Below are 23411 nucleotides of genomic sequence, written 5' to 3' on the forward strand. Positions count from 1 at the left end.
CTCCGAGGCATTTCCGCTGGTAACCGCACAAGTCCCGCCTTCACTCCGGGCCCTAGGGGGTCGGAGTAGGTCCAGCACGAGTGACCACCAGGGGCTGTGGGATCTGAAACGTTGCCTTCTCTACTGCTTGTTCTCCCTTTCTCCATCCCTCACCCCGAAGCGGGAAGCAGCTTTCTCTTCCCAGCTTCCATCCAGTCTCTGAGTAGACCGGTGGCAGCTTAGATACTGGGATCGCCTCAGAACACATTTCTTTGCCCTTCACGGCCACTACCGGTATTGGGGTATGCGAGTCTCAGGGCCATTCGTTGCTCACAGGTCGAGCTGGTCTGGACTCTGTTCGACCACGAATCATGGCTCCTTCCTGCCAGTAATGTCCCCTCCGCACCCTTGCCCAGCCATTTTACCAGGCCTCTCCACATTGCGCTGCCCCACGGTAAGTCGCAGGACAAGCCCGGCCAAAGGAATTCCCTCCAGCTCTGAGTCCCCTCCCTGCTGTGGCAACCCGCTCCAGTGCCAGCCCTCCCACCCTGGATGTCTAATTTTTCTAGCTTGCCACCCTTTACTTTCCCCTCCGCTGCCCATCGTTTACCTCTGGGGCAAAGGTTATCATTTACAGGGCTTTCCCCATCCTTTATTGTTGATACTTTTCTACCTTCATTCCAGGAAAAGGTCTGATGTACACACAGACAACACATTTGATAGGCGAAAATCGTCTTGATAATGCCTTATTCTTATATAACATCCTGTTGCAAAAAATAATAGAGACCACTATTTGCTGAAAGCCTACCGTGGATTAAGCATTGTTCAGTGCGCTTTTCATGTGTCATTTAGTCTTGACAGTTCAATACTCGGTAGGCATTTCCCGTTTTCCAGATGAGGACATTGAGACTGAAAAAGATTAAATAACTAAACAAGTTACAGAGCTGGTGAGTGGTGGAGTTAGGATTGATAACCAGGTGGAGTTCATTCTATTGCCAATACTTTTTTTTTTTTTTCAAGACGGAGTATCACTCTCGCGCCCAGGCTGGAGTGCAGTGGTGCAATCTCGGCTCACTGCAACCTCCGCTTCCGGGGTTCAAGCGATTCTTCTCCCTCAGCCTCCTGAGTAGCTGGGATTACAGGCACGCACCACCATGCCTGGCTAATTTTTGTATTTTTTTTTAATTTTTTTTTTTTTGTGGAGATGAGGTTTCACCATATTAGCCAGGCTGGTTTCGAACTCCCAACCTCAAGCTATCTGCCCACCTCGGCCTCCCAAAGTGCTGGGATTACAGGCGTGAGTCACTGTGCCTGACCTCTTAACTTTAAAACAAAAAATTCATTTGTGGCCGGGCGTGGTGGCTCACGCCTGTAATCCCAACACTTTGGGAGACCGAGGCGGGCAGATCACGGGGTCAGGAGATCAGGACCATCTGGGGTAACACGATGAAACCCCGTCTCTATAAAAATCCAAAAATTAGCTGGGTGTGGTGGTGCATGCCTGTAGTCCCAGCTACTCGGGAGGCTGAGGCAGGAGAATCGCTTGAACCCGGGAGGTGGAGGTTGCAGTGAGCCGAGATCGCGCCACTACACTCCAGCCTGGGTAACAGAGCTAGACTCCATCTCAAAAAAAAAAAAAAATTTCATTTGTTTGAGGAATGCTTTTGGAGGGCCTACTATGGAAAGGGCAAAGCTCTGATATGAAATATTTGAGATTCATGGGTACACTGTGTCCAGATACCACTAAAACATCCTAAACACACTTTATTAAGATGTTGAGCCTGTGACTCAGTACTCAAGAATTTTCTTTTTCCTTAGTGCTTCTCGAAGGTTAGACTGGTGACTCAGAGTTGACTCTGTTCACTACAGAGGTTGCATCATGCATCTCTTTCAGCAGGGCTTGTAATCCTGCGGCAACATTGACCCTTCTTTGGCTTGCATCAGTCCAGCATTAAGATAGAAATCATCATTTGACCACATTACAGCTTCTTTCATTTCAATCAAATGTTTTTATATCGCAGTCCATTTCCATTAAAAAAAAAACAAAACAAAACAAAAAAACCAGGCCGGGCGCGGTGGCTCACGCTTGTAATCCCAGCACTTTGGGAGGCCGAGGCGGGCGGATCACGAGGTCAGGAGATCGAGACCACGGTGAAACCCCGTCTCTACTAAAAATACAAAAAATTAGCCGGGCGTGGTGGCGGGCGCCTGTAGTCCCAGCTACTCGGAGAGGCTGAGGCAGGAGAATGGCGTGAACCCGGGAGGTGGAGCTTGCAGTGAGCCAAGATCGCGCCACTGCACTCCAGCCTGGGCGACAGAGCGAGACTCCGCCCAAAAAAAAAAAAAAAAATAAAAAAAATAAAAAAAATAAAAAAAAACCAAACTCTCAATTTCAGCCTTATCCTTGATTAACAGAGGAACCTTTTGTAACTCTCCTTTTTGTAAAATTTAGAAAAGTGATACATGGCTAACTTCCAAAGGGAATTGAGTATATTGTGGTTTCACCTTTTTGAAACCAAACATTTTACATACATTTTCTAGTATATTCCAAAGCACAGTCACTTACGAATAGGAAAGTACATGGTCAAAACTGGCTTGCTGAACATTAAATGCCAAAAATAGTATCCAGGTCGTTATCAATACTTCACTGTTAGACACTGTGCTAAAGACGTATGTGCATTATCTCTTTTAATCTTTAAGAAAGCATTTTTTTGTAATCCCAGCATTTTGGGAGGCCGAGGCGGGCGGATGATGAGGTCAAGAGATCGAGACCATCCTGGCCAACATGGTGAAACCCCGTCTCTACTAAAAATACAAAAATCAGCTGGGCATGGTGGCGCACGCCTGTAATCCCAGCTACTCGGGAGGCTGAGGCACGAGAACCACTTGAACCTGAGAGGCGAAGGTCACAGTGAGCCAAGATCGCACCACTGCACTCCAGCCTGGGCAACAGGGTGAGACTGTCTAAAAAGAAAAAAAAACAACTTACATTTTGTTTTAGGATATAGAGTAGTCACATATTTTAGGTTTTAAATTTAAAGTTTATAATTTTCATAGATACGGGGTCTAGCTACATTGACCAGGTTGGTCTCGAACTCCTGGCCTCAAGCAATCCTCCCACTTCAGCCTTCCAAAGTGTGGGAATTACAGGAATGAGCCACCACATCCAGCTCCAGTTACACATTTTGTAAATATTTTGATAACGGATGATATGCAAATATAAATTTTTATCCAGAAATTTAAACCAGCCCATTTCACTTGTGCTCCTGTGGGTAAGAAAATTGCTTTCCAGGCTGGGCCCGGTGGCTCATACCTGTAATCCCAGCACTATGGGAGGCCGAGGCAGGCGGATCACCTGAGGTCAGGAGTTCGAGACCAGCCTGGTCAACATGGAAAACCCAGTCTCTACTAAAAATACAAAATTAGCCCAGCGTGGTGGCTCATGCCTGTAATCTCAGCTACTCCAGAGGCTGAGGCAGGAGAATCACTTGAACCCAGGAGGCAGAGGTTGAGGTGAGCCGAGATCATGCCATTGCACTGCAGCCTGGGCAACAAGAGCGAAACTCTCACAAAAAAAAAAATTGCTTTCCATTTCCTACCTGATCTCAGAAAGCTAATTAAGCAGAGGTAGGACTTACTAGGACTGGATGTCATTTAGCCCTTAAATCTTCTTTTGTGGCCGTGTGCAGTGGCTCACGCCTGTAATCCCAGCACTTAGGGAGGCCAAGGCGGGTGGATCACAAGGTCAGGAGATCGAGACCATCCTGGCTAACACCGTAAAACCCCATCTCTACTAAAAATACAAAAAATTAGCTGGGCACGGTGGCGGGCGCATGTAGTCCCAGCTACTCCGGAGACTGAGGCAGGAGAATGGTGTGAACCCAGGAGATGGAGCTTGCAGTGAGCTGAGATCGTGCCACTGCACTCTAGCCTGGGCGACAGAGCGAAACTCTGCCTCAAAAAATAAAAAATAAAAAATAAATCTTCCTTTGTGAAGAGGATTAATAATAAATGCGAGGCATACAGCAGGAAGAAAAAGGAAAGGACCTATGTAATTTACAAGTTTAATATTAACATTTAGATCCTGATAATTGAGAATTTTCCATATGGTTTGTTGGAGAGAACATTCAACTAGGTGATAGGGCACATAACTTTGACAAAAACCAATTTCTCAGAGCCTCAGATTTTTTTTTTTTTTTTTGAGACGGAGTCTTGCTCTGCCCAGGCTGGAATGCAGTGGCACAATCTTGGCTTACTGTAGTCTCTGCCTCCCCGGTTCCAGCGATTATCCTGTGTCGGCCTCCTGGGTAGCTGGGATTACAGGCGTACACCACCATGCCCAGCTAATTTTTGTATTTTTAGTAGAGATGGGGTTTTGCCATGTTGGCCAGGATGGTCTTGAACTCCTGACCTCAGGTGATCCTCCCGCTTCGGCCTCCCAAAGTGCTGGGATTACAGGCGTGAGCCACCACACCCGGCCAAGCCTCAGATTCTTAATCTATTGAATGTCAGGAATTTCTGTCCTGCCTGTCTTACTGGACTGCTTCAAGGATCAAATGAGATATTGTATGTGAAAGTAGTGTGAAGGTTGTAGAACAGTGGTAATGCCATTACTAATCATAGAAATATAATGTGAGAAGAAATTTTAGAAGGCCAAGTGCAGTGGCTCATGCCCATAGTCCCACCACTTTGGGAGGGCGAAGTGGAAGGAAACTCGAGGCCAGGTATTTGAGACCAGCTGGGGCAAAACAGAGAGATTGCCTCCTTCTGTGAAAATATTTAAAAATTAGCCAGTCATTGTGGTGCATGCCTGTAGTTCAGATACTCAGAAAGTTGAGGTGGGAGGATCACTTGAGCCCAGGAGTTTGAAGCAGCAACGAGCAATGATTGTGCCACTGCACTCCAGCCTGGACAACAAAGGAAAACACCTCTCAAAAAATAAAAAATAGGCCGGGCGCGGTGGCTCACGCTTGTAATCTCAGCACTTTGGGAGGCCGAGGCGGGCGGATCACGAGGTCAGGAGATCGAGACCACGGTGAAACCCCGTCTCTACTAAAAATACAAAAAATTAGCTGGGCGTGGTGGCGGGCGCCTGTGGTCCCAGCTACTGGGAGAGGCTGAGGCAGGAGAATGGCGTGAACCCGAGAGGCGGAGCTTGCAGTGAGCCGAGATCGCGCCACTGCACTCCGGCCTGGGCGACAGAGACAGACTCCGTCTCAAAAAAAAAAATAAAAATAAAATAAAATAAAATAAAAAATAAGTGGTACATCTAATTATTCCTATATTGGTCACATAGATGTCTTTTTTTTTTCTTTCGAGACAGAGTCTTGCTCTGTTGCCCAGGCTGGAGTACCGTGGTGCAATCTCGGCTCATGGCAACCTCCGCCTCCTGGGTTCAAGTAATTCTCCTGTCTCAGCCTCCCGAGTAGCTGGGATTACAGGAACACACCACCACGCCCAGCTAACTTTTGGATTTTTAGTAGAGACAGGGGTTTCACCATGTTGGCCAGGCTGGTCTCAAAACTCCTGACCTCGTGATCTGCCCGCCTTGGCCTCCCAAAGTGCTGGGATTACAGTTGTGAGCTATCCGCATCCAGCCCACATAGATGTCTTTATTAAGGTGCTAAGAATAATTTATTCCCCCTTCATCAAACAACTCTCGAATAAAACAAACGTGTCACCTTAACACCTGAGCCAGAAGCAATAGTAGGTATAAATCATGTATTTTATTTTTTTTGTACCTCTGAAAGTACAATATGCTATGCAATTAATTTCCTTCCTTCAGTTTCTAAAAGTAAATTTATTAATAGAGAATCTTCCCTTCTCCACACATACATAGAAATAGTGCATTTTCTATCACATTTTGTGCGTGTGTGCAGAAGGCATTTAGGAGGGCACACTGTGTCAGATAATGTAAAAGAGAGGCAAGACCATAGGATTTGGAAGCACTAAAACTATTTGAGTTCCAGTTGTGTTACTTACTGGCTGTGTAACTTATGGCAAGTCAATCTCTCTGAGGCTCTGTTTATGAGTCTGTAAAATGGATATAATTCTGCCACTTAACAAGGCTGGTTTTTGTTTGTTTGAGACATGGTCTCACTTTGTCACCCAGGCTGGAGTGCAGTGGTGCCATCATGGCTCACTGCAGTCACAACCTCCCAGGCTCAAGCCATCCTCCTGCCTCAGCCCCCCGAGTAGCTGGGACTACAGGCACACACCACCACAGCCTACTAATTTTTGTATATTTTGTAGAGACAGGGTTTCGCCATGTTGCCCAGGCTGGTCTTAAACTCCTGGGCTCAAGTGATCTGCTTGACTTGGACTCCCAAGGGATTATGTGAGCCACTGTGCCTGGCCAAGACTGTGTCATAATCAAGTAAGGTAATATACGGTATTAGAGATGTCCATGTAAACTTAAAAAGAAAAATAAGAACAACAGAAAAGAAATAAGGTAATATAAGTAAAAGTGAAGCTGGGTGTGATGGCACCCCCTGTAGTCCTAGCTACTCCAGAGGCTGAAGTAGGAGGATTGCTTGAGCCCAGGAGTTTGAGGCTACCCTGGGAGAAACAGGAAGACTGTCTCGAAAAGTGTTTCACTGGAAAGCACTTAACTTTTTTTTTTTTGAGACAGAGTCTGGCTCTGTCACCCAGGCTGGAGTGCAGTGGCGCAATCTTGGCTCACTGCAAGCTCCGCCTCCCGGGTTCACGCCATTCTCCTGCCTCAGCCTCTCCGAGTAGCTGGGACTACAGGCGCTTGCCACTATGCCTGGCTAATTTTTTTTTGTATTTTTCGTAGAGACGGGGTTTCACCGTGGTCTCGATCTCCTGATCTCGTGATGCACCCGCCTCGGCCTCCCAAAGTGCTGGGATTACAAGCGTGAGCCACTGCGCCCGGCCAAAAGCACTTAATTTTATATAAAAAATGCTGCTTTTATTTTTTAAATTTCTTTCTTTTATCTTGAGACAGGGTCTCCTTCTATTGCCCAGGCTGGTCTTGAATTGCTGGCCTCAAGCAGTCCTCCTGCCTCAGCCTCCCAAAGTGCTAGGATTACAGGCATGAGCTACCACACGTGACCAAAATACTACTTTTAATATTTCTTCCTTCTTATGTTTTCCTTTGAAGTAAAATAAGCTGCAAAATATGAAGAACTGGCTAGGCGTGGTGGCTCACACCTGTAACCCCAGCACTTTGGGAGGCCAAGGCAGGCGGATCATGAGGTCAGGAGATCAGGACCATCCTGGCTAACACAGTGAAACCCCGTCTCTACTAAAATACAAAAAATTAGCCGGGCGTGGTGGCAGACACCTGTAGTCCCAGCTACTTGGGAGGCTGAGGCAGGAGAATGGCATGAACCTGGGAGGCGGAGCTTGCAGTGAGCTGAGATCGTGCCACTGCACTCCAGCCTGGGCGACAGGGTGAGATTCCGTCTCAAAAAAAAAAAAAAAAAAAAATGATGAGCTACCTGTATAGAATTTGATATTTGATATATCTTAAATTTAAATTGTTTTTATTTTCTCATTTCTTTCCTTCCTCCTTTTTTTTTTTTTTTTTTTTTTTTTTTTAGAGATAGGGTTTCACTATATTGTCCAGGCTGGTCTCCAACTCCTGGGCTCAAGCAATGTGCTTGCCTCAGTCTCCCAAAGTGCTGGAATTGCAAGCATGAGCCATTGCACCTGGCCTTAAATTTAAAATTTTTAAAATAGTAAATGTATATACAAGGCATAAAATTCAAAGGGTACAATAAGTCTCCCTGCCAGTCAGTCCTCAGCCCTGTTCCCCTACACTGATAGAGGGAACCACCGTAACCACTTTCTTGTGGAGCCTTCTAGAAATGTTTTACTTTTTAATTAATTATTTTTTTCGAGACATATCTCACTCTGTTGACCAGGCTGGAGAGCAGTGGCTCAATCACAGTTCACTGCAGCCCCATCTCCCAGGCTCATGCAGTCCTCTGTCTCAGCCTTCTGGGTAGCTAGGCCTACAGGTGTTTGCCACCATACGGCACTAATTTTTATTTATTTATTTATTTTTTGAGATAGAGTCTTGCTCTGTCGCCTAGGCTAGAGTGAAATGGCACAATCTTGGCTCACTGCAACCTCCGTCTCCTGGGTTCAAGCGATTCTCCTGCCTCAGCTGGATCCCAACCTGTAGCTGGGATTACAGGTGCCTGCCATCGCATCCAGCTAATTCTTGTATTTTTAGTAGAGACGGGGTTTCACCATCTTGTCCAGGCTGATCTTGAACTCCTGACCTTGTGAACCACCCACCTGAGCCTCCCAAAGTGCTGGGATTACAGGCGTGAGCCACCACGCCCAGCAATTTATTTTTTGTAGTGACAGGGTGTAGCTATGTTGCCCAAGCTGGTCTTGAACTCCTGGCCTTAAGTAATCCCCCTGCTTCAGCCTCCCAAAGTGCTGGGATTATAGGCATAAGCCGCTGTGCCCAGCTTAGAAATGTTTTATTCACACACAATATGTGTGTGTGTGTGTGTGTGTTTTCCTGTTTTATTTATTTTATTTATTTATTTTTATTTTTTGAGATGGAGTTTCACTTTTGTTGCCTAGGCTGGAGTGCAGTGGCTCTATCTCAGCTCACCACAACCTCTGCCTCCTGGGTTCAAGTGATTCTCCTGCCTCAGCCTCCTGAGTAGCTGGGACTACAGGCGCCCAACACCATGCCCGGCTAATTTTTGTATTTTTAGTAGAGACAGGGGTTCACCATATTGGCCAGGCTGGTCTCGAACTTTTGACCTTGTGATCTGCCCACCTTGGCCTCCCAAAGTGCTGGGATTACAGGCGTGAGCCACCGCACCCGGCCTATTTTATTTTTTCAGATGGAGTGCACTGGAATGATCATGGCTCACTGCAGCCTTCACCTCTTAGGCTCAAGTGATCCTCCCACCTCAGCCTCCTGAGTAGCTGGGACCACAGGTGTGCACTACCATGGCCAGATAATTTTTAAATTTTATTTATTTATTTATTTAGAGACAACGTCTCACTCTTGCTCAGGCTTGAGTGCAGTGGCCAGATCATGGCTTACTGCAGCCTCAATCTCCTGGGCCCAAATGATCCTCCCACTTCATCCTCCCAAGTAGCTGGGACTACAGGCATGTGCCATCACCCCCAGCTAATTTTTTTTATTTTTTGTAGAGATGGGGTTTCACTGTGTTGTCCAGGCTGGTCTTGAACTCCTAGGTTGAAGCGGTTCGCATGCCTCGGCCTCCCAAAGTGCTGGGATTATAGGCATGAGGCTCTGTGCCTGGCCATAATTTTTTCATTTTTTGTAGAAATGCCTTACTGTGTTGCCCAGGCTAATCACGAACTCCCAGGCTCAAGCAATCCTCCTGCCTCAGCCTTCTAATGTGCTGGGATTACAGGCGTGAACCACCCCACTCGGCCTAGAAATGTTTTATTCATATAAAAAATGTAGGCCAGGCGCGGTGGCTCATGCCTGTAATCCCAGCACTTTGGGAGGCCAAGGTGGGCAGGAGTTCCAGAGGTCAGGAGTTCCAGACCAGCCTGGCCAAGATGGTGAAACCCTGTCTCTACTAAAAATACAAAAATTAGCCAGACATGGTTGCATGCGCCTGTAATCCCGGCTACTCGGGAGGCTGAGACAGGAGAATTGTTTGAACCTGGGAGTCAGAGGTTGCAGTGAGCCAAGATCACACCATTGCACTCCAGTCTGGGCAACAGAGAGAGACTCCGTCTCAAAAAAAAAAAAAGTTTTATATATATATATATATACACACACACACACGTGTGTGTGTGTATGTGTGTCAGAGTATATCCATGTTTTAATTTTTTTTTTATTATACTTTAGGGTTTTAGGGTACATGTGCACAATGTGCAGGTTTGTTACATATGTATCCATGTGCCATGTTGATTTCCTGCACCCATTAACTCGTCATTTAGCATTAGGTGTATCTCCTAATGCTGTCCCTCCCCCCTCCCCCCACCCCACAACAGTCCCCGGAGTGTGATGTTCCCCTTCCTGTGTCCATGAGTTCTCATTGTTCAATTCCCACCTATGAGTGAGAACATGCGGTGTTTGGTTTTTTGTCCTTGCGATAGTTTACTGAGAATGATGTTTTCCAGTTTCATCCATGTCCCTACAAAGGACACGAACTCATCATTTTTTATGGCTGCATAGTATTCCATGGTGTATATGTGCCACATTTTCTTAATCCAGTCTATCGTTGTTGGACATTTGGGTTGGTTCCAATTCTTTGCTATTGTGAATAGTGCCGCAATAAACATACGTGTGCATGTGTCTTTATAGCAGCATGATTTATAGTCCTTTGGGTATATACCCAGTAATGGGATGGCTGGGTCAAATGGTATTTCTAGTTCTAGATCCCTGAGGAATCGCCACACTGACTTCCACAATGGTTGAACTAGTTTACAGTCCCACCAACAGTGTAAAAGTGTTCCTATTTCTCCACATCCTCTCCAGCACCTGTTGTTTCCTGATTTTTTAATGATGGCCATTCTAACTGGTGTGAGATGGTATCTCACTGTGGTTTTGATTTGCATTTCTCTGATGGCCAGTGATGATGAGCATTTTTTCATGTGTTTTTTGGCTGCATAAATGTCTTCTTTTGAGAAGTGTCTGTTCATGTCCTCTGCCCACTTTTTGATGGGGTTGTTTGTTTTTTTCTTGTAAATTTGTTTGAGTTCATTGTAGATTCTGGATATTAGCCCTTTGTCAGATGAGTAGGTTGCAAAAATTTTCTCCCATTCTGTAGGTTGCCTGTTCACTCTGATGTTAAATTTTTTTTTATCTGATGGAGTTTCACACTTGTCTCCCAGGCTGTAGTGCAGTAGCACGATCTTGGCTCATTGCAACCTCCACCTCCTGAGTTTGAGTGATTCTCCTGCCTCAGCGTCCCGAGTAGCTGGGATAACAAGCATGCACCACCACACACAGCTAATTTTGTATTTTTAGTAGAGATGGGGTTTCACCATGTTGGCCAGGCTGGTCTTGAACTCCTGACCTCAGGTGATCCACTTGCCTTGGCCTCCCAAAGTGCTGGGATTACAGGTGAGCCCACGCACCCGGCCGTATCCATGTTTTAAAACCAGTGATTGGCCAGGTGCGGTGGCTCACGCTTGTAATCCCAGCACTTTGGGAGGCCGAGGCGGGCGGATCACGAGGTCAGGAGATCGAGACCACGGTGAAACCCCGTCTCTACTAAAAATACAAAAAAATTAGCCGGGCGTGGTGGCGGGTGCCTGTAGTCCCAGCTACTTGGAGAGGCTGAGGCAGGAGAATGGCGTGAACCTGGGAGGCGGAGCTTGCAGTGAGCCGAGATTGTGCCACTGCACTCCAGCCTGGGCGACAGAGCGAGACTCCATCTCAAAAAAAAAAAACAGGGCCGAGCGCGGTGGCTCACGCCTGTAATCCCAGCACTTTGGGAGGCCGAGGTGGGCGGATCACGAGGTCAGGAGATCGAGACCATCCTGGCTAACACGGTGAAACCCCGTCTCTACTAAAAATACAAAAAATTAGCCGGGCGTGGTGGCAGGCGCCTGTTGTCCCAGCTACTCGGGAGGCTGAGGCAGGAGAATGGCAGGAACCCGGGAGGCGGAGCTTGCAGTGAGCCGAGATCGCGCCACTGCACTCCAGCCTGGGCGACAGAGCAAGACTCTGTCTCAAAAAAACAAAACAAAACAAAACAAAACAAAACAAAAAAAAACAGTGATGGAGCACTGAAGCATAGTGTATATATGGTTCTGTTTCTTTATTCAGTTAACTGTATTTCTTGGAGATTGTCACAAATCAGTACCTGTGGAGCTGCCTTTTTTTTTTTTTTGAGATGGAGTTTTGCTCTATTGCCCAGACGGGAGTACAGTGGCGTGATCTCGGCTCACTGCAACCTCTGCTTCCTGGGTTCAAGCAATTCTCCTGCCTCAGCCTCCTATGTAGCTGAGATTACAGGTATGCACCACCAAGCCTGACTAATTTTTGTATTTTTAGTAGAGATGGGGGTTTCACTGTGTTGGCCAGGCTGGTCTTGAACTCCTGACCTCAAGTGATCCACCTCCCTAGGCCTTTCAAAGGGCTAGGATTACAGGTGTGCGCCACTGCGTCCAGCTGGAGCTGCCTTTTGTTGATATGTAGAGTAGCTACCCTTTATGTATGATGTGCTGGATGTTTTATTTTTTTATTTTATTTTATTATATATATATTTTGAGATGGAATCTCGCTCTGTTGCCCAGGCTGGAGTGCAGTGGTATGACCTCGGCTTGATGCAATCTCTGTCTCCTGGGTTCAAGTGATTCTCCTGCCTCAGTCTCCCGAGTAGCTGGGATTACAGGCGCCCGCCACCATGCCCGGCTATTTTTTATTTTGTATTTTTAGTAGAGACGGGGTTGGTTTCACCATGTTGGCCAGGCTGGTTTTGAACTCCTGACCTCAAGTGATCTAGCCACCTCAGCCTCCCAAAGTGTTAGGATAACAGGCATGAGCCACCGTGCCTGGCCACGCTGGATGTTTTAATTTTTTTTTTTTTTTTTTCTTGAGATGGAGTCTTGCTCTGTCACCAGACTGGAGTGCAGTGGCATGATCTCGGCTGACTGCAACCTCTGCCTCCTGGGTTCAAGCAATTTTCGTGCCTTAGCCAGCTGGGATTACAGGCACGTGCCACCACACCCAGCTAATTTTTGTATTTTTAGTAGAGACGAGCTTTCACCATGTTGGCCAGGATGGTCTCAATATCCTGACCTCGCGATCCACCCGCCTTGGCCTCCCAAAGTGCTGGGATTACAGGTATGAGCCACTGGGCCTGCCCCTTTTTTTTTGTTTTGTTTTGTTTGTTTTGAGACAAGGTCAGAACGCAGTGGTGTAATCTCAGCTTTCTGCAGCCTTCTCCTCCTGGGGTCAAGTGATCTCCTGCCTCAGCTTCCCAAGTAGTTTTCTTTTCTCAAAAAAAGAAAAAAAAAAGATATTAATTCTTTTTTTTTTTTTGAGACAGAGTCTTGCTCTGTCGCCCAGGCTGGAGTGCAATGGTGCAATCTCAGCTCACTGCAACCCCCGCCTCCCAGGTTCAAGCGGTTCTCCTGCCTCAGCCTCCCGAGTAGCTAGGACTACAGGTGTGTGCCACTGCACCTGGCTAATTTTTTTTGTATTTTTGTTAGAGATGAGGTTTCACCATGTTGGTCAGGCTGGTCTCAAACTCCTGACCTCATGTGATCTGCCCACATTGGCCTCCCAAAGTGCTGGGATTACAGGACTTTGTAATCAGGACCATGCCCAGCCAAACTTTGTCTTACTATCACTTTCTGATGTATTTATTTATTTATTTACTTATTTTTTAAATTTGTATACTCAGAGTGCTTTATGATGTCTTGATATCGTTTAGAACGAGTCCTTCCACATTGCTCTTCTTCTTCAGGAATGTTTCTGACTATTCTTGGCGCTTTGTATTTCCATATAAGTTTTAGAATCAGTCTATCAAGTTCACAAACCAAACCTGTTACATATTGTTAAGTAAAAAATAAAAGCAGGGCCTGGCGCGGTGGCTCACGCCTGTAATCCCAGCACTTTGGGAGGCCGAGGTGGGCAGATCACGAGGTCAGGAGATCAAGACCACCCTGGCTAACACGGTGAAACCCCTATCTCTACTAAAAATACAAAGTATTAGCCAGGCATGGTGGCAGGCACCTGTAGTCCCAGCTATTCAGGAGGCTGAGGCAGAAGAATCACTTGAACCCAGGAGGCGGAGGTTGGAGTGAGCCAAGATCTTGCCGTGAGCCAAGATCTTGTCACTGCACTCCAGCTTGGGCAACAGAACGAGACTCTGTCTCAAAAAAAAGAAAAAAATATTGTAGGCTGGGCAAGGTGTGTTCCTAATGCTTTATGATGCCAAGGCATGAGGATCACTTGGGGCCAGGAGTTTGAGAGCGGCCTGGGCAAATAGTGAGACTCCATCTCTACAAAAATATAAAAATAAAATAATAATAATAATAGAATTAATCAAGCACGGTGGTGCACACCAGTAGTCCCAGCTAGTAGACTGAGGCGGGAGTATCAGTTGAGCTCAGGAGTTTGAGGCTGCAATGAGCTATGATCACACCACTGCACTTCAGCCTGGGTGGAAGACGAAAACCCTGTCTCAAAAAAATAAATAAATAATAAATGGTATAGTACTACCATACTTTAGAGTAATCTGCTTTATTATTTTTTCTTTTTCTTTTCTATTTTTTTTGTTTGAGACAGAGTTTCACTCTTGTTGCCCAGGCTGGAGTGCAATGGCACGATCTCGGCTCACCACAACCTCAGCCTCCTGGGTTCAAGCGATTCTCCTGCCTCAGCCTCCCAAGTAGCTGGAATTACAGGCATGCACCACCACATCCAGCTGATTTTTTTGTATTTTTAGTAGAGACGGAGTTTTGTTATCAGAAATAAATTTCCATTTTGAAGTGAAAAATTAGGATACTTCAGTATGGCTGGGCGCAGTGGCTCATGCCTGTAATGCCGGCACTTTAGGAGGCCGAGGCAGGCAGATCACTTGAGGTCAGGAGTTCAATACTAGTGTGGCCAATATGGTGAAACCCTGTCTCTACTAAAACTACAAAAATTGGCCAGGCATGGTGGTGCGTGCCTGAAATCCCAGGTACTTGGGGGGCTGAGGCAGGAGAATCACTTTAACCTGGGAGGCAGAGGTTGCAGTGAGCCAAGATCACTCCATTGCACTCCAGCCTGGGCAACAGAGAGAGACTCTGTCTAAACCATAAATAAATACATAAATAAATAAATAAAAAATAAGGATACATCAGTACATCAGTATGATAAAATATTCAGGAACCACTAAAATTGCTGATTTTTGGATAGGAGGGGATGAAGGAAAAAGTTGCTGATTTTTATGTTTTTCAAAAAGTAAATTATATCCACTCCACTGCTTCACTTGACTAGCCTTAAAAAGAAAAGTAAATTGTTAGTCTTTTCATCTACATCTTTTTATTTAAACACCTGTTTATCTATTAGGACCTTATCAAGCTTGAAGATCTTTAAGAAGAAAAGTAGAAGAAATGCAAGAGAACAAAAAAGATTGTCAGGGAAAGATACATAATTGCATTAAGGTAAGACTTTTTATTCCTTTCCTTTTTTTTTTTTTGAGACAGAGTCTCTCTCTTTCACCCAGGCTGGAGTGCAGTGGCACCATCTCGGCTCACTGCAACCTCCACCTCCCGGGTTCAAGCGATTCTCCTGCCTCAGCCTCCTGAGTAGATGGGATTACAGGTGCCCACCACCGTGCCCGGCTAATTTTTGTATTTTTAGTAGAGACAGGGTTTCACCATGTTGGCCAGGCTGTTCATGAACTCCTGACCTCAAGTGATCTGTCTGCCTTGGCCTCCCAAATTGCTGGGATTACAGGTGTGAGCCACTGTACCCGGCCAAGGTAAGATATTTCATATGTTATAATGAACGATGGGTTAAATTCAAATACAAGTAATATACCATTTTTTTTTTTTTTAGACAGAGTCTCGCTGTATCGCCCAGGCTGGAGTTCAGTGGCGCGATCTCGGCTCATTGCAAACTCCGCCTCCCAGGTTCACGCCATTCTCCCGCCTCAGCCTCCCTAGTAGCTGGGACTACAGGTGCCCGCCACCGCGCCCAGCTAATTTTTTGTATTTTTAGTAGAGATGGGGTTTCACCGTGTTAGTCAGGATGGTCTCAATCTCCTGACCTTGTGATCCGCCTGCCTTGGCCTCCCAAAGTGCTGGGATTACAGGCGTAAGCTGCCGCACCCGGCTGTAATATACCACTTTTATGTTGCATTAACATTACAGCTCCTGGGCCAGACTTGGTGGTTTATGCCTGTAATCCCAGCAGTTTGGAGTCTGAGCCATGAGGATTGCTGGAGCCCAGGAGTTCAAGACCAGCCTGGGCAACTTAGCAACACCCTGTCTCTACAAGAAGTTAAAAAATTAGCCACGTGTATGGAGAGTGCCTCTAGTTCCAGCTACTTGGGAGGATGAGGCAGGAGGATCGCTGGAGCCCAGGAGTTTGAGGTTGCAGTTAGCTATGATTGTGCCACTGCACTCCAGCCTGGGTGACACAGTGAGACCCTCTCTCTAAAAAACAAAAAACAACAAAGAAGTACACCTCCTATCAGTTTGGATGTCCCTGGTACTTGTAGAAAAATAAGGATTACAGTAGACTTCATTTGGCTGAAGTGTTTGAGTTGCAGGATTCATACGCCTGTTCTATAGGAGCCACTTTCCTCATTTTCAGTTTTCTCAGGTTTTTTTTTAAATTTTTTTATTTAGAAATTTTTATGGAGACTGAGTCTTGCTCTTTTGCCCAGGATGGAGTGCAGTGGTGCAATCACAGCTCACTGTAGCCTCAAGCTCCTGGGCTCAAGCGATTCTCCTGAGTCAGCATCTTGAATAGCTGGGATTACAGGTGAGAACCAGTGCACTCGGCCAGCTGATAATTTTAACTCCTTGCTAAATGTTGCAAAGCCATATGACTGTGAATACATTGCTAGGATCTTTGAAGAGTCTCCAGGCAAGTGAGGGCCCCTAAATCATAAGCTCCATCAGCTTCATGGATCTTAGTATTATTATTTCTGAGCCTGCCAGTGGGGGCCAGTGTAGGACCACCAATGACCCAGAACACGGACTATGGCTATGACAGGAACAAATGAATTGCTCCAAAGTGAAAAGTATTTTTTTAAGGAATACTTTCTACCACCTGGGTCTTACTGGACTTTTTTGCTTACAGGATTCCTAGAGCTCTAACCTGGGAAACACAGCAAAACCTCATCTCTACAAAAAATAAAAAAATTAGCTAGGCATGGTGGTGCACGCTTATGGTCCCAGGTACTCAGGAGGTTGAGGTAGGAGGATTGCTTGAGCCCCGCCCAGAAAGTAGAGGCTGCAGTGGGCTGTGATTACATCACTGCACTCTAGCCTGGGTGACCCAGAGAGATCCTGTCTCAGAATTAAAAAAAAAAAAAAAAAAAAGCTGGGTGTGGTGGTTCCTGCCTATAATCCCAGCACTTTAGGAGGACGAGGCAGGAAGATTACTTGAGTCCAGGAGTTTGAGACCACCCTGGGCAACATAGTGAGATCTTGTCTGTATAAAAAATTAAAAAATTAGCCAGGCACCGTGAAGGGACTTCCCATGTGTGAAGTTCCAGGTACTCTGGAGGCTGAAGTGGGAGGATGGCTTGAGCCAGGGAGGTTGAGGCTACAGTAAGCAGTGATGGTGTCACTGAGCTTTAGCCTGGGTGAAAGAGCGAGATCCTGTCTCAAAAAGTAAATAAAGAATGTAAACTAGAGTTTTTTAGTGGTAAAATTATGATTTCTATTCATGTTATTGCTGTATTTACCTACTGCCTAGTTTATAATTTGCTTGACTCTTCCAGATGTGACCCTAATCTTTCCACAGTCAAGCGTGTACTACTATTTCACAGCATTTTCCTTTCCAAACTGTGTGCCAAATAAATCGGGGTCTCCAACCCCAGGGCCGTGAACTGGTAACGGTCTGTGGCTTGTTAGGAATGGAGCAGCACAGGATGAAGTGAGTGGTGGGTAAGTAAGCATTACCGCCTGAGCTCTGCCTCCTGTCAGATCAGCAGTGGCATTAGATTATCATAGGAGTGCGAACCCTATTGTGAACTGCATATGCAAGGGATCTAGGTTGTCCACTCCTTATGGGAATCTAATGCCTAATTATCTGAGGTGTAAAAATTTCATCCCGAAACCATCCCCCCGACCTCCTCCACCCCCTACCACCATTTCCTGGAAAAACTGTCTTCCACAAAACCAGTCCCTGGTGCCAAAAAGGTTATGCACTGCTGAAATAAAATCATTTCATAGGTGACGTCCTTGTTTCTTCCCTTTCGACTTCCTCTTTCTCTTTGTAATCTTCATTTCTTATGGCCTGTTTTTCTTTCTGGTATGGTTTGGTCTCACTTAACTCTCATATTTCTTTCCTAAGTGTAGATGTATTATAACTTAAACAATGTTACTTTTCGGCCTTGATGGATGGCTCACACCTGTAATCCCAGCACTTTGGGAGGCCGCCCAGCGAATCACCTGAGGTCGGGAGTTTGAGACCAGCCTGACCAACACGGAGAAATCCTGTCTTTTCTAAAAATACAAAATTAGCTGGGCGTGGTGGCGCATGTCTGTAATCTCAGCTACTTGGGAGGCTGAGGCAGGAGAATTGCTTGAACCCGGGAGGTGGAGGTTGGAGTAAGCTGAGATCCTGACATTGCAATCCAGCCTGGGGGACAAGAGCAAAACTCCGACTCAAAAAAAAAAAAAAAGTTACACTTCCCAGGGGTACATACATTTTAATTAGGATCTATTGAGAAACAGCCTTGAAATTCAAAAGAGGGGGTGTTGGACAAGCTGATCTCTGAGACTCTGCACTCCAATCATTCATTAAACAACAAACAAGCAGGCCAGGCTCGGTGGCTCACGCCTGTAATCCCAGCACTTTGGGAGGCTGAGGCGGGCAGATCACCTGAGGTTGGGAGTTCGAGACCAGCCTGACCAACATGGAGAAACCCCATCTCTACTAAAAATACAAAATTTGCTGGTGTGGTGGCTCACACCTGTAATCCCAGCACTTTGGGAGGCCGAGGCGGGCGGATCACGAGGTCAGGAGTTCAAGACCAGCCAGCCTGGCCAACATAGTGAAACCCTGTCTGTACTAAAAATACAAAAATTAGCCGGGGATGGTGGCGTGCGCCTGTAGTCCCAGCTACTCCGGAGGCTAAGGCAGGAGAATCACTTGAACTTGGGAGGCAGAGGTTATGGTGAGCCGATATCGCGCCACGGCACTCCAGCCTGGGCAACAACAGCGAAATTCCATCTTAAAAAAAAAAAAAAGGCTGGGCGCGGTGGCTCACGCTTGTAATCCCAGCACTTTAGGAGGCCAAGGCGGGCGGATCATGAGGTCAGGAGATCGAGACCATGGTGAAACCCTGTCTCTACTAAAAATACAAAAAATTAGCCAGGTGTGGTGGCGGGCGCCTGTAGTCCCAGCTACTCGGAGAGGCTGAAGCAGGGGAATGGCGTGAACCCGGGAGGTGGAGCTTGCAGTGAGCCGAGATTGCGCCACTGCACTCCAGCCTGGGCGACAGAGCGAGACTCCGTCTCAAAAAAAAAAAAAAAAAAAAAAAAAAAAATTAGCCGGGCATGGTGGCCTGAGCCTGTAATCCCAGCTGTTCGGGAGGCTGAGGCATGAGAATTGCTTGAACCTGAGAGGCAGAGGATGCAGTGAGCTGAGCTCACGCCACTGCACTCCAGCCTAGACAACAGAGAGAGACTCCGTCTCAAAAAAAAAAAAAAAAACAAAAAAAGCCGCGCGTGGTGGCACATGCCTGTAATCCCAGCTATTCAGGAGGCTGTGGCAGGAGAATTGCTTGAACCTGGGAGGCGGAGGTTGTGGTAAGCTGAGATCGCGCCATTGTACTCCAGCCTGGGAAACAATAGCGAAACTCTGTCTCAAAAAAGAAAAAGAAAAAGAAATTAGCCAGGCATGGTGGCGTGCACCTGTAATCCCAGCTGAGGATTAGGCATGAGCACTGCTTGATCCCAGGAGGTGGAGGTTGCAGTGAGTGGAGATCATGCCATTGCACTCCAGCCTGGGCAACAGAGTGAGACTCCATCTCAAACTAAACAAAACAAAACAAAACAAAACAAAAAACAAACAAGCGAGCCCAGCGCAGCGGTGCAAGCCTGTGGTCCCAGCTACTCAGGAAGCTGAGGCATGAGGATCCTTTGAGTCCTCACGATGGCACCTGTGAATAGTTACTGCATTCTAGCCTGGGCAACATAGCGAGACCTATTTCTAAAACAAAAATGTAAACAAATTATTACATTCTAGGCAGTATGCCCAGTGGTGAATAAGATGGAGTCTGCGCCCTCAGGGAATATGTGTTGGTTTAAATTTTCACCTCAAGTTAACATTTGTGATTCAATATAAGTGATGAAGTTTGGGGGCCTTTGACGGACCTGGGGATAAAGTGTTTTTTTGTCCAGAAATACTTGCCAGAGGCCCCTTAAATCACTTGGCCATAGTATCTGCTTTCTTGGCTTACTTCTAAGACTGGCTGTGCACACATAGAAGGAAAAAGAACATTAAAAAAAGTTTTGCGATTCTGAGGCAGAGTAGTTTAATAGAGTATGGAGTTGGGAGGCTGCAGAACTACAAGGTCCAGTATGAATTTTATGACTATGAACAAGTAACTACATATCCTTCTATGTCAGGGAAGACTGAGTTGTGTAGTGGAAAGAAAGGGGCTTTGGAGAGAGTTTACTGTGTATTCATCCATTCATTTAAAAAACAAATATTTATTACATTCTAGGCAGTATGCCAGGTTCTAGGGAGACAGTGATCTGCCCTCAGTGAGTACTACTTATTGATTTTGAGCAAATTTTCACCTCTTGAGTTTACTTTCCCATGTGTAAAAGGGATAAAAATAATACCTATTCCATATTTCCCAAGAATCACTGTTGCAGTGATCCATAGTTCTAGCAGGAGATTTGAATTCCTTGAGTGTGCTGACTGGAAAAAAAAAGAAAACTGCTTGTTAGTTCAAGTTCTTCATTTGTAGGTGACAGAACAGGGCTCAGAAGATTAACTGACCATTCTAGTTCCTTTTTTACTTCTCACATGCAATGCAGCTTCCCTGAAGATTCTTTTGCAACTGTTGGGGCCTCTCCTTCCCTTCCTCCCTGGCCTGGGTGCTCCAGCCTACCCAGACGCAGTGTTCCAGAGCCCACTGTGAATGCATTCATTTTGCTAAGGCTGAGTTCTTCCTTAGCAGTCCACGAATGCCATCTCTTGTCTTGAAATCCAGCCATCCAGTAACTCCTAAGTGTGACCTCTTCCACAAGCTAATGAACCCTCGACTTGAAAAGGCCATTGTCTCTGGGAATCTCAGAATGCTTTGTACCTTGGCTTATTATAATGATTCTTAATCTGTGGAAGTTTCGCCCCACTCTAGATTGTAAATTGTATCCTTTTGCTTATTTCTTTTCTTTTTTTTTTTTTTTTTGAGACGGAGTCTCGTGGAGTCTCACTCTGTCGCCCAGGCTGGAGTGCAGTGGTGGGATCTCCACTCATTGCAAGCTCCGCCTCCCGGGTTCACGCCATTCTCCTGCCTCAGCCTCCCATGTAGCTGGGACTACAGGCGCCTGCCACCACGCCCGGCTAATTTTTTTTTTTTTTTGAGACGGAGTCTCGCTCTGTCGCCCAGGTTGGAGTGCAGTGGCGCCATCTCGGCTCACTGCAAGCTCCGCCTCCCGGGTTCACGCCATTCTCCCACCTCAGCCTCCTGAGTAGCTGGGACTACAGGCGCCCGCCACTGCGCCCAGCTAATTTTTTGTATTTTTAGTAGAGACAGGGTTTCACCATGGTCTCGATCTCCTGACCCCGTGATCCGCCCGCCTCGGCCTCCCAAAGTGCTGGGATTACAGGCGTGAGCCACCGCGCCCGGCCTTAATTTTTTGTATTTTTAGTAGAGACAGGATTTCACCGTGTTAGCCAGGATGGTCTCGATCTCCTGACCTCATGATCCGCCCACCTCGGCCTCCCAAAGTGCTGGGACTACAGGCGTGAGCCAGTGCGCCCGGCCTCCTCTTGCTTATTTCATACCAGTGGTGCATTGAGTAATGTCTTGTAACACAGCTGATTGAACTCCTGAATGAGTTGAATGGCAACACGATAGCAATAACATCTGACCAGCCTACCATAGGTGGTTCTATTACTACCTATGTAGTCATAAAACAAGGCAATAAATATGAAGCAATTCTGTCAATGTTGTTGTTGCTGTTTTGTTTTGAGACAGGTTTCACTCTGTTGCCCAGGCTGGAGTTCAGTGGCATGATCATACCTCACTGCAGCCTTGACCTTTTTGGGCTTGGTGATCCTCCCACTTCAGCCTCCCTAGTAGCTGGGACTACAGGTGCATGCCACCATGCCTCACTAATTTTTGTATTTTTTGTAGAGATGGGGTTTCACTATGTTGCTCAGGCTGGTCTTGAACTTCTGGGCTCAAGCAATCCTCCTGCTTTGGCCTCGCAAAGTGCTGGGATTATAGGCATGTGCCATCATGCCCCTAAAGGTGACATCAAGAGAGGTGAGTAGATGGAAAGCAGTTTGGGAGTTGATTGACATTTGAAATAGCTGGGGAAATGATTATTACTTTTTTCCTTTTTTTGCCTGGAGACTCCCAGTATTGGAGGATATAATCATTGTTTTCAATTTTTTGAAGATCTGTCAAGTGGAAGACATTCTGTATTGCTCCAGGCAGCATAACTACCAGCAATGGAAGGAAATAAAGGGAAACAGATTTTAGCTCAGCAGGAGGCAGAACTTTCTAACATTTAGAGCTGTCCAACAGTGGAGCAGGCTGCATTACTTGAGGGAGTGAGCTCCCTGAAATTTTAACTGTTGAACAAGAAAATGACCATCTGGCTGAATGTACAAGAGGGAATTCCTGCCTCGGCAGCAGTTGCACTAGTGACCTTTAAGCAGGTATCTTCCAATTCTAACTGTTCAACTCAGCTAACTTGACCTCTGAATATATGAGTTATGCTGTTAAAAAAATTATTAGACAGTTCATCTATTGACTTACCTAAAATAACTGCATGGTCAAGTTTATGATAAGTAAGATTTTAGAAACTGAGAAGTGGGAAAGCAGGTTTTACACTGAAAATCCAGATACCATCCAAACCAATTAATGGCACTTTGAACAAAAGGGAAGGGAGGGGCCGGGCGCGGTGGCTCACGCTTGTAATCCCAGCACTTTGGGAGGCCGAGGTGGGCGGATCACGAGGTTAGGAGATCGAGACCATCCTGGCTAACACGGCGAAATCCAGTCTCTACTAAAAATCAAAAAATTAGCCGGGCGTGGTGGCGGGTGCTTGTAGTTCCAGCTACTTGGGAGGCTGAGGCAGGAGAATGGCGTGAACCCGGGAGGCGGAGCTTGCAGTGAGCCGAGATTGCGCCACTGCACTCCAGCCTGGGCGACAGAGCGAGACTCTGTCTCGAAAAAAAAAAAAAAGGGAAGGGAGGTTTGTGAGTGGTGTGTGCGTATGTGTGAGAGAGAAACACAGAAGAGAGACAGAGAGTCATTCATGCGAATAATGTGTCCTGGGCAACTGAGCGTTGTCACAGAAAGTATAAAACGCTCTACATTTTTGCTTTACACATACTTGCTCAGTCGGATTCTTCACGTCCAGCATTACTGCAGGCGGAAACCAGGGCCCAGGCCTGGTGAACAACCTTCCGGAAGACGATTCCGGACCCGGACACCCACGACCGCTTCAGGGCGCAGCTGACCTGGGGCTGCCTAAGGCGGAAGTGGGAGCCCCTAGCCTCCCTGGCAGAACTACAACTCCCAGGGGCCCCCGCGGCGCCGCGCACGCGCGCTGGCGTGGCGGCAGCGCCGCTGCAGGAC

The 23411-nt window shown here is 46.5% G+C and overlaps 1 long non-coding RNA gene across 1 annotated transcript; it reads left to right on the forward strand.

The window, feature by feature from the left end:
• The first annotated feature begins 25 nt into the window (after window positions 1-25).
• Window positions 26-17465, forward strand: LOC131384384 (uncharacterized). Its single transcript, XR_009215187.1, has 3 exons — window positions 26-433; window positions 14969-15063; window positions 17358-17465. It is a non-coding gene; the product is annotated as an uncharacterized LOC131384384 (long non-coding RNA).
• The last annotated feature ends 5946 nt before the right edge of the window (window positions 17466-23411 follow it).

This window comes from Hylobates moloch, unplaced genomic scaffold, assembly GCF_009828535.3.
Source record: "Hylobates moloch isolate HMO894 unplaced genomic scaffold, HMol_V3 SCAFFOLD_10, whole genome shotgun sequence".
NCBI classification, from domain to species: Eukaryota; Metazoa; Chordata; class Mammalia; order Primates; family Hylobatidae; genus Hylobates; species Hylobates moloch.